At 46.7% G+C, this 15,601-nt stretch overlaps 1 protein-coding gene across 1 annotated transcript in view; it reads left to right on the top strand.

The window, feature by feature from the left end:
* Positions 1-14,001, top strand: part of LOC116952535 (uncharacterized) — a 42,083-nt gene extending 28,082 nt beyond the window's left edge. The window contains exon 3 of the mRNA XM_032971959.2: positions 12,666-14,001. The gene's annotated coding sequence lies outside the window, so the exon portion shown is untranslated. The remainder of the gene's footprint in view (positions 1-12,665) is intronic.
* The last annotated feature ends 1,600 nt before the right edge of the window (positions 14,002-15,601 follow it).

Raw genomic sequence — 15,601 nt, 5'->3', positions numbered from 1 at the left:
AGAGATTCGTCTCCCTCCCATCGACTTTCCAACGAACATTTTTTTTGTTAAATTCACAAATGAACGACCACGTAACAATAGCCGATTGAAAACCAGAACGTGTACAAATATTCTTCACGTCGTCTTGAGTGGAAAGTTTAACTTCAAGAATTTATATTTTTCTTGTCGTAGTGGATAGTATATATATAAAAAAAAAACTATTTTTACTGTGCAGAACTTAAATTATATAATAATAATAATAAATATATACCCGGCTTCGTTGGTTCTTTTGGTAAAGTCACGTAGAATGAGAATAGAATAATAAAATAAAACAATAAAATCCTCACGACGTTTCGGCCACAACACAAGTAGCCGTCCTCAGGTGAAGAAACAGGACTGTCCAGAAGACTCACTCAAGCGCTGAGTGAGAATTTTATTGTTTTATTTTATTATTTTATTCTCATTCTACGTGACTTTACCGAAAGAACCAAAGAAGATGAATCCTTGCAGTCACGAAAGCTTCAAATCGAAATATATACCCGGCTCTTTTACAATCCACCGCTGGATGAGGGCCTCTCTCTCTCTCCACCGTGTTGGCCAGGAGGATTGTTTGACCTCGTTGGCCGGTGCAATGATGGTGACGTGGGTCAATGGTGCCAGTGGCATCTGGCGCCACTGATGTGCGCCGTGGTCGCAGCAAGGGGAGATCGAAATTAGACCGCTGGGTTCGTATTTGGAGTTTGTAAATTTGGAGTGTGCGTGTCTCTCTCTCTCTCTCTCTAACTCTCCCCGTGGTTGTTGCGCTCCTCCGAGTACTCCGCTTTTTCCCTCCACATTTAGAAACGTGCGCCTATAGATAATTTTGCTGTTATAAATTTCCACGTGATAAGCCACTTTGCGTTGAGCTATCATGTGTGGCAAGGTCGCTTCTGAAAACATCTAATAGCTCAAGTGGGCCTTAGCTGGTAAGATAAAAAAAATAGTTTAGTTTTATTTGTATATGCTTCTGCAAATTCTTTGTTTAACTTTCCTATGCTTTGCACTCCGATCGTGTTTTTGTTCGTTGTTGTAACGTTCTGACCTGTCCCATTACTGGACATCTGTGAAAAAGAGCTTCACAGCTCATCGGATTCCTCCAGTATAAAATACATATTCTGGTTCTGATATCACGCTACGCCAACCACTGCGCCACCGCTCCCCTCCCCTGCGTACGGGGGACACGCGGTGCGAGCTGACAATCTGCCGAGTTACACTTACCCGCCAGATTTGCAAAGTTTCGCCTCCGACTCGATTCACATCTCACGTGGCGCGCTATAATAATAATAACAACAACAGTAGCAACGATAATGATGTACGGAGACTGGAAGCCTCGCAGCGCAACGCGTCTGAGAGCGATGCACGCCGCGAGGGAGATTTGGAGCGACGAGTTCGTGCGTGGCTACCTCCGGTCGAGTCATCAACAGCGCAGCAATGTGAGAAGTGACGGCAGTAGTGGCGGCGGCGGCGGCCTTCATCCAGCAGTGGATTGAACACGGCTGATGATGATGATCACGATGATTGATGACGGTCATGATGAGCGTCGTAATCATTGTGATAGGGGAGTTGTGAATTGTTGGCACGTGTCACCGTGTGCCCCATGTGTTCCAGCCGGTCTCACGTGGAAAAAGATGCCTTAAACACCAAAGGCAAAGGTCCCCTGTGTAGCCTTTAACGGGCGTTTTGGAGCAAGAGCTGTTAGCGAGGCACGCATGAAGGCCGGCACGGCGCAAGACAGGGGTAGCAGTGTGTTCAGTATCACGCTCGGCCGCCTTTGTCTCCCCGGTGCCAGGCACTCGTTTTGTGGCTTACGGGAGTTGCAAAACTAGGTTCACGTATTCGCCACTGATGTTGGCCGTGAGCGGGAATCGAACTTAGATCGCCGCAGTGCCGCTAACCACTGCGCAAAAGTGGCTCCCCATATAAGACAAAGACAAATAGAAAGATCCCCCCGTGTAGCCTCAACAAACTGTTGGGGCAAGTGCTGCTAGCGATCACCGCCTATGAAGGCCGGCACGGCGCACGAGGGGGTGGGTGGGTGGCCAGCACCACGCTCGACCGCCTTTGTCTCCCTAGTGCTGATGCTTTACACACCGCACCGGGTACTCAACGTTTTCGCGGACACTTTCACCTTGCCGCTTCAGTGAACCCATGCTACCGTGTGCACACATAGATAGATGGATGGGTGAATGGTGGAGCGGTGGCGCAGTGGTTAGCGCACTGCACTCATAACCTCGTGAACATGAGTTGGACCCTGGACCACAGCGACCATCATGGGGCAGGTAGCTGGGCCTGGTGTGCGGCGTGCTGAGCGTTGTGTGAACGTGCATCAGCCTTCATCAGCACTTGACAAACGTTTGTTGAGGCTGTACGGGGGATCTTTGTCTTTATATGTTGAGGTATGTGTGTGTATATATATGTGTGTGGATATACGGGTAAAAAAATTTAATTCGTGTTTAATAATCACGCACAATACACCATCAACTATCATCGATCTACTGCTGGATGGAAGCCTCCTGTAAGCCATAAAAATACATACTTAATGTGAATATGTGTGTGTACTGTGTGTGTGTGTCACATGGCCTTGACATATACATATATACACGCATATCAATGATGCGACATCATCTATACAACGGAACAAATTAGATGTGTGATCCATTTGCAGACACCCCACCGATTTCGAGATGACCCAATACTAACGTCTCGACTCAACAAGTGGACGGTGAACGTGATGCCTCCGTATCTTGTTACACAGAGGAGGGGAGTTGCTGAAGGATTTAACGCGTGTTTTGACACGGGTGGGATACGAGAGTAGGCAGCGGCTCTTAAATAAAATGTTCTTAAAAATATATATATCTAGACGTGTAATTTCGTATTTAAGTGGGGTATCTGTAGATGGATCACCCCGCTACAACGAACACGATACTACATCTTACAACGTATTAAAAAAAAAAAACTGGAACATTATTTTCTTAATTCTATATATTCTCAAATGCGTTGGCTTTGAAATAAGAATATATATGTACAGTACTGTAATAGGCGACGTTTCAGGCAATGGCCCTTCCGCATAGCACTACAGCACATCAATTCGAATGGTTCTACACGGGTTAGGTAGCGGACAGGTGTCACAACTCTAGCCGAAGAGTAATGTATTTACGAAAGTAATTTAAGTTGTAAATGATCAGATTTAAAAATGCAAATATCAGTCGCAGATTTGTGTTGTTGTTGTTGTTTTTGCGCCAAAACTGAGGGTGGAAAAATCATCTTAAACTTTGCTTCGTTTTTTGTTTGTTTAACCTATGGGCCTAAGGACGTTATTAATGTGCAGGTGTTCGTGGAACGTAGTAGCTAAATCATAAATCTTATTGGCACGTCAGATGTTGAGCTGTTATTGCTCTCCCTTCGGGGTAAGGGGGGCGAGTGTGACGCCCAAGCGGATAGAAAGCGGGTCAAGCAAATTACCTTAAACTCCGGATTATAAGACGCACTTCCACCCTCCCCCCCCTTTATTATAATTGTTCTTTTTTAAAGTAAAACTTAAGGGTTGCGTCTTTATAATACGGTAGACGTGGTCTACTTTTCAGATCCATGCGGCGTACGGCCGTTTCAATACGGCCAAGGAAAACAATTTCAGTAATATAAATTGTCTAGTTGTTTGTGTTTCTGCCTTGCGAAGGAACTTTGTGGGATGAACTTTGAGATTTATAAGGGGCACGGGGTGGCCAATAAGGTCTGAATTTGTTCGTAATAAAGTCGGCACTGATAAGGGGTTGCTAGGCATGGCATAGCGTAGTGTGTAGTGTATAGTGTAGTGTATAGTGTAGTGTATAATGTAGTGTATAGTCTAGTGTATAGTCTAGTGTATAGTAGTGTATAATGTAGTGTATAGTGTAGTGTATAGTTGTGTAAAGTGTAGTGTATAGTGCAGTGTATAGTGTAGTGTATTGTATAATGTAGTGTATAGTGTAGAGTATAATGTAGTGTATAGTGTAGTGTATAGTATAGTGTGTAGTGTATTGTATGATGTAGTGTATAGTGTAGAGTATAATGTAGTGTATAGTGTAGTGTATAGTAGTGTATAGTGTAGTGTATAGTGTAGTGTATTGTATAATGTAGTGTATAGTGTAGTGTATAGTGTAGTGTATAATGTTGTGTATAGTGTAGTGTATAGTGTAGTGTATAGTGTATTGTATAGTGTAGTGTATTGTATAATGTAGTGTATAGTGTAGTGTATAATGTAGTGTATAGTGTAGTGTATAATGTAGTGTATAGTGTAGTCTATAGCACACCTGTCAACCCATACGGTCTACCCCGTAATCTTGTACAGAGAAATTTAGATTTCAGGTCCATACGGCGTACAGCCGCTTCAATAGGGGCAATAAAGATAAAATTGTGTCTATTTGTTTGTGTTTCTCCCTTGCGTTGGGACTTTGTAGGATGAACGTTGAGATTTATAAGGGGCACGGGGTGACCAATAAGATCAGAACTAATCTGTAACAAGTTATTTGTGGTGACCAAAATTGTGCAATTTTATTGACACGAGGTTTACTTTTGGAGCGCGTCTTATAAATCGGCGAAATATGATAACAATAACTGGCGTATAGTGTAGTGTATACATACATGTGCATATGCAGTCCGCATATAGCTCTATAGTTATAGAGGTATAGAGTATACATATAATTATTTGGTGATATTATCATAAAATGAGGGATGAGTAAATGTTTTCTTCTATTTTCTTCTATATAGTTTTTTTTTGTTTAAATAGAATTATGATGTTCAGATTTTCGGATCTTTTGCAATTTGTCAAACGGTTTTGCGTTTTCCAAGATTACAAAAGTGACGTCACTCGACGCCACAAAATAATTGGCGGGGAAAACAGATGAAGTGACGTCGTATATTATTGACGTCACTTTAAATTAGTGACGTAGTTTTTCTTGTTCGGAATATTTATAAAATAAACGCCCATTGCCTCGTATCCATTGGAAGTTAACGATGTCTGTGCATTTCACGCCACACGTGTACACGCCACACAAACAAAGACAAAGATTCTAGATTTTAAGCTTTCGTGACAGCAATGATTCCTAATCTTTGTTTTTTTCGGTAAAGTCACGTAGGTAAAATAAAATAAGTAAAAATACATTACATTGGGGAGACGAAACGACATATTTCTGACCTTAATTCGCGAGCACAAATCAGATTTGAAACACGGCAGAACGAATCCGTCGGCCGTGGCTGATCATTGTCTCAACACAGCGGGTTCTCATGACATTGTTTTCTCTGATACCAAAGTACTATGCAAATCCCTCCCGGTTATTACCAAAGATTTGTCCACGAAGCCACCCAGATATACAAACATAGACACAACTTCAACCGAGAGGATGGTTTTAAATTAAGTAACCACTGGAAAGATGTCATAAACCAAGTCAAAACTTTAGCTATCTTATAAGCACGCAGCATATTCTTTCCGAACGTTTCCATTTTTGTTTCTATTTTTCCATTGCCCCCGTGCAGTGACCCACCGCATCCCCAGCACCCTCAACATAACAAAAGACGGATTAACTTAGCCCCGCACAACATCAATGTCCCCTACTTGGCTCATCCCCCACCCCCCCTTAACCTGTATTTAAGCTCGAGGCTCTCAGAGCCTCCCCACTTGATGCAGCGATCTTGCTGTGACTGTTCCACCTGCAGACGGAAGCTTGTGTTGCCTCCGAAACGTCGTGATTTAATTTAGTTGTTTTATTTTAATTTATTTTATTTTATCTACGTGACTTTACCGAAATCTCCCAAAGAGTATAAAGACAAAGATCCCTCCTATAGCCTGTAACAGACTGTAGCGAGCACCTATGAAGGCCGGCACAGCACACGAGGGGGTGGGTGGCCAGCACCACGCCCGACCGCCTTTGTCTCCCCAGTAGCGATGTTTTTTACACACCGCACCAGGTGCTCGTTTGAGGCTGAGTCGACCTAGGGGAGGCCCACGAACGGTTTCAAGATAATCGTCACTGGTGTTGGCCGTGAGCGGGAATCGAACTCGGGTGGCCGAGCTCGTAGTACAGCGTAGCGCTAACCGCTACACCACCGCTCCCCCTACACACACACACACAAACCACGTGTAGACACACACACACACAACACCCACCAATCAGATCTCAAGCTTCGTTTGAAACTCGAGATCTCTGTTAGCCCGGGCTGCGTTAATTGCTTAGCGCGTCACGTGAGACGTGCTTAACAATCATCGGGCGCGTGCCGCGTGTAAGGACTTAATTCGTATTTGAATGGGGAGTTCATTGGGAAACGCGGAGAGACGGGAGCGTGGCGGGTTGCGTAGACGGGAGTTTGGGAAACGCTGATGATGGAATCGGAGGATTGTTATTGAAGGTGGACCAGAGTGTGGGCTTTGCCCTCGCTTCGAGCGGTAGTAGATGCGTTCTAAAAAAGGACGCAAAGTGAAACCGCAAGAGACAGCCGCCTGCCAAGTCTCTCACACAGTACACACATACCGTACATACAGTACACACACCGTACATACAGTACACACAGTACATACAGTACACACCGTGCATACAGTACACACACCGTACATACAGTACACACCGTGCATACAGTACACACACCGTACATACAGTACACACCGTGCATACAGTACACACACCGTACATACAGTACACACACACCGTACATACAGTACACACACCGTACATACAGTACACACACACCGTACATACAGTACACACACACCGTACACACACACACGGTACACAGTTCACACACACAGTACACACACACCGTACATGCAGTACACACACATCGTACATACAGTACACATACATACAGTACACACACACAGTACACACACACCGTACACACACAGTACACACACACAGTACACACCGTACACACAGTACACACCGTACACACAGTACACACAGTACACTCTACACATACACAGTATACACACAGTACAAACACAATTAACGCACCGTATACACAGTACACACACACAGTACACACACACAGTACACACCACACACACAGTACAAACACAGTACACACACAGTTCACACAGTACACACACCGTATACACAGTATACACACCACACACACAGTTCACACACACAGTACACACACACACAGTACACACACACACAGTACACACACCGTACACTCTACACACACAGAGTACACACACAGTTTACACACCGTACAGACAGTACACACAGTACACTCTACACATACAGAGTACACACACAGTACACAGTGTTGTTCCACGTCCAACCGCATAGTCGCGTGGAGAGTCAACATAATCCGCATAGTTGAGCGAATTTTGGGTAGAATTAGGTTAGCCGCATATACACAATGCGAAGTCGCACAAATCGAACCAGCATAAAGCGAGGAGAGGCTGTTCTACATGCTGAAGTGCTTTTAGAACAATGAGCTTGAGCAATACAAACTTGTGTGCGCTCAAATCTCGCTCACGACTAACATCGGAGGTGAGCATCTGAACTACCTCTGCGCCTGCTGTCATCAGCCAGCTCATTCTCACTCCGAACATCGCTGCTCCCTATGATAGCACGCGGCGACTTATTCCCTTGAGCTCCACTCATTGATGCCGTCTCCCACGCTGAGGACTCAATGTGTGTGTGTACGTATTCGTGTTGAACTTCCTTCGCACCGTACGTAGCCAACCTGCCAGATTCAGTCAGCTCACCCACACTGTTCAACCACCACACTTTGGAATTTCCTACCATCGTCGGTGCGAGTCTATGGATCTCTGTGCGAGTCTATGGCTCTCTGTGCGAGTCTATGGCTCTCTGTGCGAGTCTATGGATCTCTGTGCGAGTCTATGGCTCTCTGTGCGAGTCTATGACTCTCTGTGCGAGTCTATGGATCTCTGTGCGAGTCTATGGATTTCTGTGCGAGTCTATGGCTCTCTGTGCGAGTCTATGGGTCTCTGTGCGAGTCTATGGATCTCTGTGCGAGTCTATGGCTCTCTGTGCGAGTCTATGGGTCTCTGTGCGAGTCTATGAATCTCTGTGCCAGTCTATGAATCTCTGTGCGAGTCTATGCTCTCCGTGCGAGTCTATGAAGCTCTGCGCGAGTCTATGCGTTATCGGTGGGGTCTCTATGCGAGTCCATGGGTCTCTATTGCGAGTGTTAATTGCTATCGGTTTCAACTTTTAATCGTTTGTTGATGCTCGCTTCCCATTTGGGCTCTTGGACCTGTGCTCAACAACCGTAATAAAATATAAATATATATGCAAGTACATGTGCATTCAATTTACACACTGTATGTGTGCGCGTATCTACAAGTACACGTGTTGTGTATATGTTCACAGCGGGCGATCCATGTACAGACGCCCCACTAAAAGAACAGGGAGGAATTACAGAGCGGTGCACGTGCGACCTTTGCGTTTTAAAAGCGCGCTCATCTCAACACACGCATTGAAATCCTTCAGCGAGTGCCCTTCAGCGCAAGAAGATGCGCGAACCATCACCATCCCAGCACACTTCTCAGTCACCTGTTGAGATGAGAGTTTATAGGGGTCATTCGAACCCGATGGGCTATCTGTAAATGGATCACCCCGAAGTTTACGCCGTTTTACAGTTTGTGTCGTTGCAGTGGTATAAATGTCTAGGCCATGTGACACACACACACACACAATATATACACACACGCACACAGTTTCATATGCATATAAAGTATGTATTTTGTAGGCGAATGGAAGCTTTCATCCAGCAGCGGATTAATGGTCGTTCGTGATGATAATGTGTTTTAGACGGTCGTGCGGATGGGAGCGGTGGCGCAGTGATTAGCGCACTGCGCTACGAACCCGGCGCTTTGCTTTCGAATCCCGCTCACGGTTAACATCGGCGACGATTATCTAAACCGGCTGTGGGTGGGCGCTCCCCTAGGTCCACTCAGCCTTAAGAACGAGTACCTGGTGTGCTGTGCCGACATCACCACTGGTGAGACAAAGGCGGCCGGGCGTGGTGCTGACCACTCTACCTACGCCACCCTCGGTACGCCGTGCCGGTGGCTCGCTAACGGCACATGCCCCAATGGCCTGTAGAGGCTATCGGGGGGATCTTTGTGTCACCATGTGCCTGTGAGTGAGTGTGTAGCGCACTGCGCTCTGGGGGATGTTTTCTGTTTTCAATTACTCCCTCCGGCGTGTTTCGCGTGATTACAATGCGTATTAAAAAACACACACACAAAGAGATTGTAAGCAAGAACCTTTGGTTACTCAGCCTTTAAGCGGTAACAATGCGGCCTTGTGATACGCAGTTCTTGGGTTTGACTCCTATCCCGGGTTCTAAGCCGGGCTCTCAAGGGCAGCGAGATGATGCTCTCAGCACGCGGACACCAATGAATTGCGTACAGATCGACTGAATCACATCGACAACCGCATAGACTCGCATAGAGACCCTAAAGACTCACGTAGAAACCCACAGACTCGCACCAGAGATATCCATAGACTCAATCAAAATGAATTGTAACTCGCTGAACAACAAAAAAAACCCCTCTAAGTCCGTCAACAAAACCTCAATAACGTCCGAACGGAGCGAAAGAAGTTAAAAAGAAGAGCCATTGCCCGACGTTTCGGGCAATGGCTCTTCTTCACAGCACACAGAGAAGCTAGAGAGGTAGAGTGGATAACAGTTGGAGGCAAGCACTTTATATTCAATGGGACCTGATAGTAATTCGATTAAAAAAATACTTCTTACTCCAACGAACATTGTTGCAGACTGGTGTTCATCTCTTGGTTACAGCCCTGCAGAGCCAGTAGTGGAAATTCCACATTCCTACGGGGGGGGGGGGGGGAGCGAGTCGATCAACTGTTTGCGTCTTCACAAAGTGTATGGTACTTAAATTTTGATTTAAAGCTTTCGTGACTGCAGTAATTCATATTCTTAGTTTTTTCGGTAAAGTCACGTTGAAGGGAAACGTGACTTTACCGAAAAAACTAAGAATATGAATGGTACTTATTTTATCGACCGAGGGTTAGGGATGATGGGCTGAGCCAAAAACCCCAAGCAGGATTTGAACTCAGAAGCTCGCCCATTGCGAGTCGCTCACTCTACCGCTGAGCCAATCGGCCGGTTGTTAAAGAGCTTTATAGCGCATCGGATTCCTCCAGTATAAATATACACATGAACGATGCGTTTACATACATGGCAGAGATATTACGTTCTCACAGACCTCCCTCTGTATTGCCTATGCAGTATGTTAGTGTAGTCTGCGACCACCTATTAATTTCGGTTACTCGTTTAAGTTCGAGTCGAGTAGGGCCACAGACAAAGAACCCCCGTATAGCCTTCACAGGCTGTCGGGGCAAGTGCTGTTAGCCGGCACGGCACAAGAGGGTTGAGTGGCCAGCACCACGCCCGACCGCCTTTGTCTCCCTAGGTCACGATGTTTACACACCGCACCCGGGTACGCATTTGAGGCTGAGTCAAGGACAGAGACCGAGTCAAAAGTCAAAGACACACACACGAGCGCAACGTTGCCCCCGTTAAGGTCTCCAACAGATTCTTTGGGCAAAGTCAATGCCGGACTAAGCTAGTGCGGGGCCTGTAGCATGATGTTATAAAGGGGCCGTAAATAATAAAAAACACACAAATATTAAAACACGTAAATGTTTAACTTGCATAGTAAAGTAATTGATTTTTTTAATTTGCTATACAGCCAGATAATACGACAAATCGCTAACCTTAAACACCGAGTCGTTCGTAAAAGTTGAAGGCGCTATAGCACTATAGTAATAGAGCACGTGCAGAATCACTGAACCGGAATTGATAGCTTGAAAGCATTTAGCGCGGGGCCCTTGAAAGTGCGGGGACCGTAGTTACTACACAAGTAGTAGCTACTACTTGTGTAGTAGCTACAACATGTGTAGCTACTACTTATGTAGCTACTACATGTGTAGCTACTACACATGGAGCTACTTGTGCTACTAGGATCATCCGGCAATGGGCAAAGTGCCGTTCCTGAGCCTCTATTCCACAGAGAACAACACGCACACAAATACAGACACACACACACACACATATAGAGAGACACAGGAATAGAGACAGACGCACGGCGACATGAAAACACCGAGAGAGAGACAGCAACATGAAACTGCCGTTCGCCACTCAGTGGCGGTGACATCGCCACTGCGCTTGCGCCAGGCTTGGTGCACCCTGAGACGCGTGCGCGCACAGAGACACGCGAACTTAAAGAGAAACACGGAGAGATAGTCAGGTGCTTAAAAACAGACAAAGACACACGCACAGATACAGACAGTTAGAAGGTACACATCGAGACTGAGAAGTCTGCAACACACCCAGCTCGTCACTCATCCCCTCCTAGGACCCTTCCATTCCCGCCCACGTGGTCACCATTGTCTCCATTCTATTGTGTGAGTCAATGGCCAATTAACGCAGTTAAAGGGAGGAGCGGTCTAGTCAGGTTTAGCGAGAGGAAGAGCAGGGGTGGGGGTGGAGAGTGTGAGATGTGTGTGTGTGTATGCATTGTTGAATTTATTTCGCATCGTACATAGCCAGCGAGTCGTGCTAATCGGAGGCGCGGTGGCTAGGAGATGTTAACTACCTCGCCGGGTATACCAGAGACCGTGGGTTCGATCCGACGCCTGCTGCTGTATTTTTGGAGTCTGTGTGTATCTCTCTCCGTGGTCGCGTGGATTTTTCTCCGGGTACTCCGGTGTGTCCCCCCCCCCAACCGCACATTAGGAATCAACAAGTATTTGTCGACTATAATACATTTCTACGCGATATGCACTACGTTGAGCTGTCATTTGTGACCAGGTCGCTTCAGAAAGAGAGCTGGATAGCCCAGTGGGCATTACCTGGTACAATCTAAAAAGTTTAGATCGTGACTTAAAACTTTCGTGACAATAGGAATTCATATTCTTTGAGTCTTTCGGTAAAACCACGTAGATAGATAATAAAATAATAAAATAAATAAAAATAACAAAAATAATGAAAAACCAAAAACTCGCGAGGTTTCGATCGCAACACAAGCGATCGTCTCCGTGACTTTGCCGAAAGAACCAAAGAATCGGAGACTGGTTTCTAGTGCGTACACGTCTCCCCGTTCGTCTATCACCCTCCCATCCACCCCCACCCCCACTTCGTCTGTACCAATCCCTGGACTCTCTCGGCCACGTCCCGATGGTTATCCCATTAATGTCGCTCGCGAAATGGGATATCATTGAACCGACGTGGAGAGGGAGAGAGAGAGAGTCACGCGCACCTCTCTCGTCGCACGGTGCAGCCCTGGCCCTTGTTGGGTGCGGCTCAGGGGGCGCAGGTTGTGGGGTTTTTTTCCCCACTGCACAAGCCGAGCCGTGCCGAGCCGTGCCGTGCCGAGCCGTGCCGTGCCGTGCCGAGCCGTGCCGAGCCGTGCCGAGCCGTGCCGAGCCGTGCCGAGCCGTGCCGAGCCGCTGGTGTCACTCGCAACGGACAAATCGAGATGCGTGTAGATGCCCCGGGTGTCATGGTTGGTCACCAGTCCCAGCACTATCCAGGCTTAACCCCGCTTAGCTTTCCGATATGTTGATGGGTGACTTACATAATGATTCTCCCACCCCCCCCTACCACTTACTCACCCCCCCTCCCTTCTCCCCCCCCCCCCCATCCAGGAACGATTCTGCGCAGATCGATGGTGGAATTGGACGATGAAGGCGGGCCGCCGCCTCCTCCTCCTCCTACGCCTTCCTCTCGTCACGGGCACACGCGAAAGTCACTTTTCAATCTCTCTTTAGAAAATAAAAATCACTGACACGGATGCCCCTGCCCGCGTCGGACATTCCGAGACGCGCAGCCTGGGATTGTAACCACGAGGGGTGCCGCGATAATCGCGTCGACCGTGATAATCGCGATATAGCAGCGTGCGATAACGATGTTCACGACAATCGCATCGTCGTTCAGTTGTACAGAATATCTCTGCGCGCCCTCGTGGTGACGGTGGTGGCGGTGGTGGCGGCGGCGGCCGAGATCGCTACTCGTGCTTGAAACATAAATAAATAAATATTATTTAATTCCCTGCCAAAATATTTATGAAATTACAAACTCGGCAATTAAGGTTGTAAGTAAATACGGTTTTACCCGTTTAAATTAGTGCTTCGCAAAACGTTTCGAGAGTAATTAATGGCATCGCAATTAGATGACGGCATCGATTGGGTAGTTAGTTTAATCATCTCGGTATTTCTGTGGTAACTGACTGCATGTGAGGATGTTGGTCCACTCTTGCCCATTTGCCTGTGACTTGATCCTTACTTTTACATCCCCCCTCTGCTCTCTATATCGTCTCGCATCCGTTTCCCTTCTACTCCCCCACTAAATAAACAAAACTCACGGATTGTTTAGCCCCATCCTGTATCTGTCCCTCCACATAAAAGAGAATACACTTTTTTTTGACTCATCACATCAGCCCCCACCGCCTTGTTGGGAGCATTATTTATTTTCCTTCAGCGGCAAACTATGGATCGGTTTCGACGTTTCGGTGTCTCATCAGCAGAGTGCCGTAGTCAAGGCTCGCTTTTTGTATTTTTTTCAGCAGCATTCGTTCATTCAAAACCAAACTCTGGCGCAGTTTCGACGTTTCGGTGCCGTAGTCAAGGCTCGCTTCAACCGATGCTGATGAACTGCCCAGATGTTTGGAAGATAAGGTCACTGTCCTTCTCTCCGTTGTCAGATAGGGGTGGGGTCCTTGATTTGACGCAAGCCTCTAAAACCTGTGTGTTTATACGGCAGGAGGAATCCGATGAGCTATAAATATTCTGATTCTATGATACAACGCAGAACGATCACCACTCGCGGCGCTGTGGAGAATATCCTGTATTAGTAATCACGGTATTTTCTGCATTTTGTCGTTTCTGTATCGTTACTGAAAAAAACCCGAAATAAAATATATATACTGTATATATATAACAACAAAAACACATCGAAATAAAAACCGCTGGAGTCTTTGTCCAAGTCGACATTGGATGTCAATGGGAAAACGGACTGGCGCTTTCCATGAGAATGTGGAATGTCCACACACCGGCTCAGGGCCACCAAGAGTATACAACATGTGTGAGCCCTCTGCCCCTCCCCATCGGCACGTGGAGGAGGGAAGAGCCACCTCTGACCATGACGCTGTCTATTCGCGTCCTCTCTCTCTCTCTCTCTCGCACGAGTGGCCTAGTTTGTGCCGGAAAGGCGCCGCGTGTTTCAGCAGCAGCAGCAACAAACAACACAACACAAACAACAACAATCAAAACATAGAGTCGACTCTGACTTGTTGTTGGCGATCTGATGCCGGCGGTGTCGCAACGGCGTCTCGCGATGCCGAGTGGGGAACCAAAACATTTGCGAGTGGCCTCGCGACGTTCGGCTACGTACGGTGCGAAAGAAGTTCGACGCACCGTACGCACTGCACGCGCACGGATCCCAAGTGCAGGAAAAGGTCGAATGGGTCCGCGTGGTCCGTGAAATCGCGACCGCAGTCGCGTCCTGCAACTCGTCGTCATGCACGCGAATACTCGCTCAGAGCACTTGCCCCGATATGCTGTTGAGGCTATACGGGGGATCTTTGTCTTCGGCTTCCTTTGTGCGCATGTATACGTATCCATGTATGTCTCGAAGCAAATAAAAAAGGCAAAGATTTCACGGAGAAAATATGAAGGATTAATAAAGAATTAAAGCTTTCGTGACTGCATAAATTACTCATTGTTTTTTTTTTCTTCGGTAAAGTCACGTTTGTAGAAATACCATAAAATTATATTAAAATAAATCAATCACGACGTTTCGACTGCAACACAAGCGATCTTCGTGGTCCGCTAGGCAAGTGTCTAACTGTGTTGTTGGCCTGACTGGTTTTGCATCACGTAATTTTTTCTTAGGTTTGTTGAATTCTCGTCTCTCATCTTCTTGTTGTATTTACCTCCGTGTAAGTTTAACGCTCTCTATGTGTTGCGTTGATGTCACCCTGTGTGCTCCCTCGCTATTTGTTTTTTTACACCTGATGAAGATCGCTTGTGTTGCGGTCGAAACGTCGGGATTGATTTGTTTTAACATAATTTTATGGTATTTCTACAAACGTGACCTTACCGAAAAAAACCAATGAGTAATATGAAGGCTGTTGGGGCAAACGTCGCTAGCGAGCTCCAATGAAGGCCGGAACGGTCTTCCAACGAGACTAAGCGGCCAGCACCACGCCCGACCGCCTTTGTCTCCCCAGTGATGACGTACACACACCGCGCTTGGTGCTGTCCTCGGTTTTAAGGCTGAGTCGACCTCGGGAAGGGCCAGAATCGGTTCAGATATTCGCCACTCATGTGAGCGGCAGTGGGGGAATTGAACTCGGGACAAACACACACGCACGCGCGCAAATCTTCGTGTATGTTGCTCACATGTGCGTATGATTACGTGTGTGCGTGTGTGTATGTTGTTTGTGTTTTGTACGTATGTGCCTGTGTGCGTATGTTGGGGGTGTTCTTTTTCTTGTTGTCTAAACACGCACGGCCGGCCGAGTGAGTGTGTCGCTCACACAGACACGCACACTCACTCACTCACCCATCAAAAACAAAAGATC

This window comes from Petromyzon marinus, chromosome 47 (genome assembly GCF_048934315.1).
Source record: "Petromyzon marinus isolate PM22_M1 ecotype Great Lakes invasive population chromosome 47, UKy_Petmar_22M1.pri1.0, whole genome shotgun sequence".
In the NCBI taxonomy this organism is placed as follows: Eukaryota; Metazoa; Chordata; class Hyperoartia; order Petromyzontiformes; family Petromyzontidae; genus Petromyzon; species Petromyzon marinus.
Note: the sequence above shows the minus strand (reverse complement) of the source record. Positions and strands in the feature narration are given on the sequence as shown.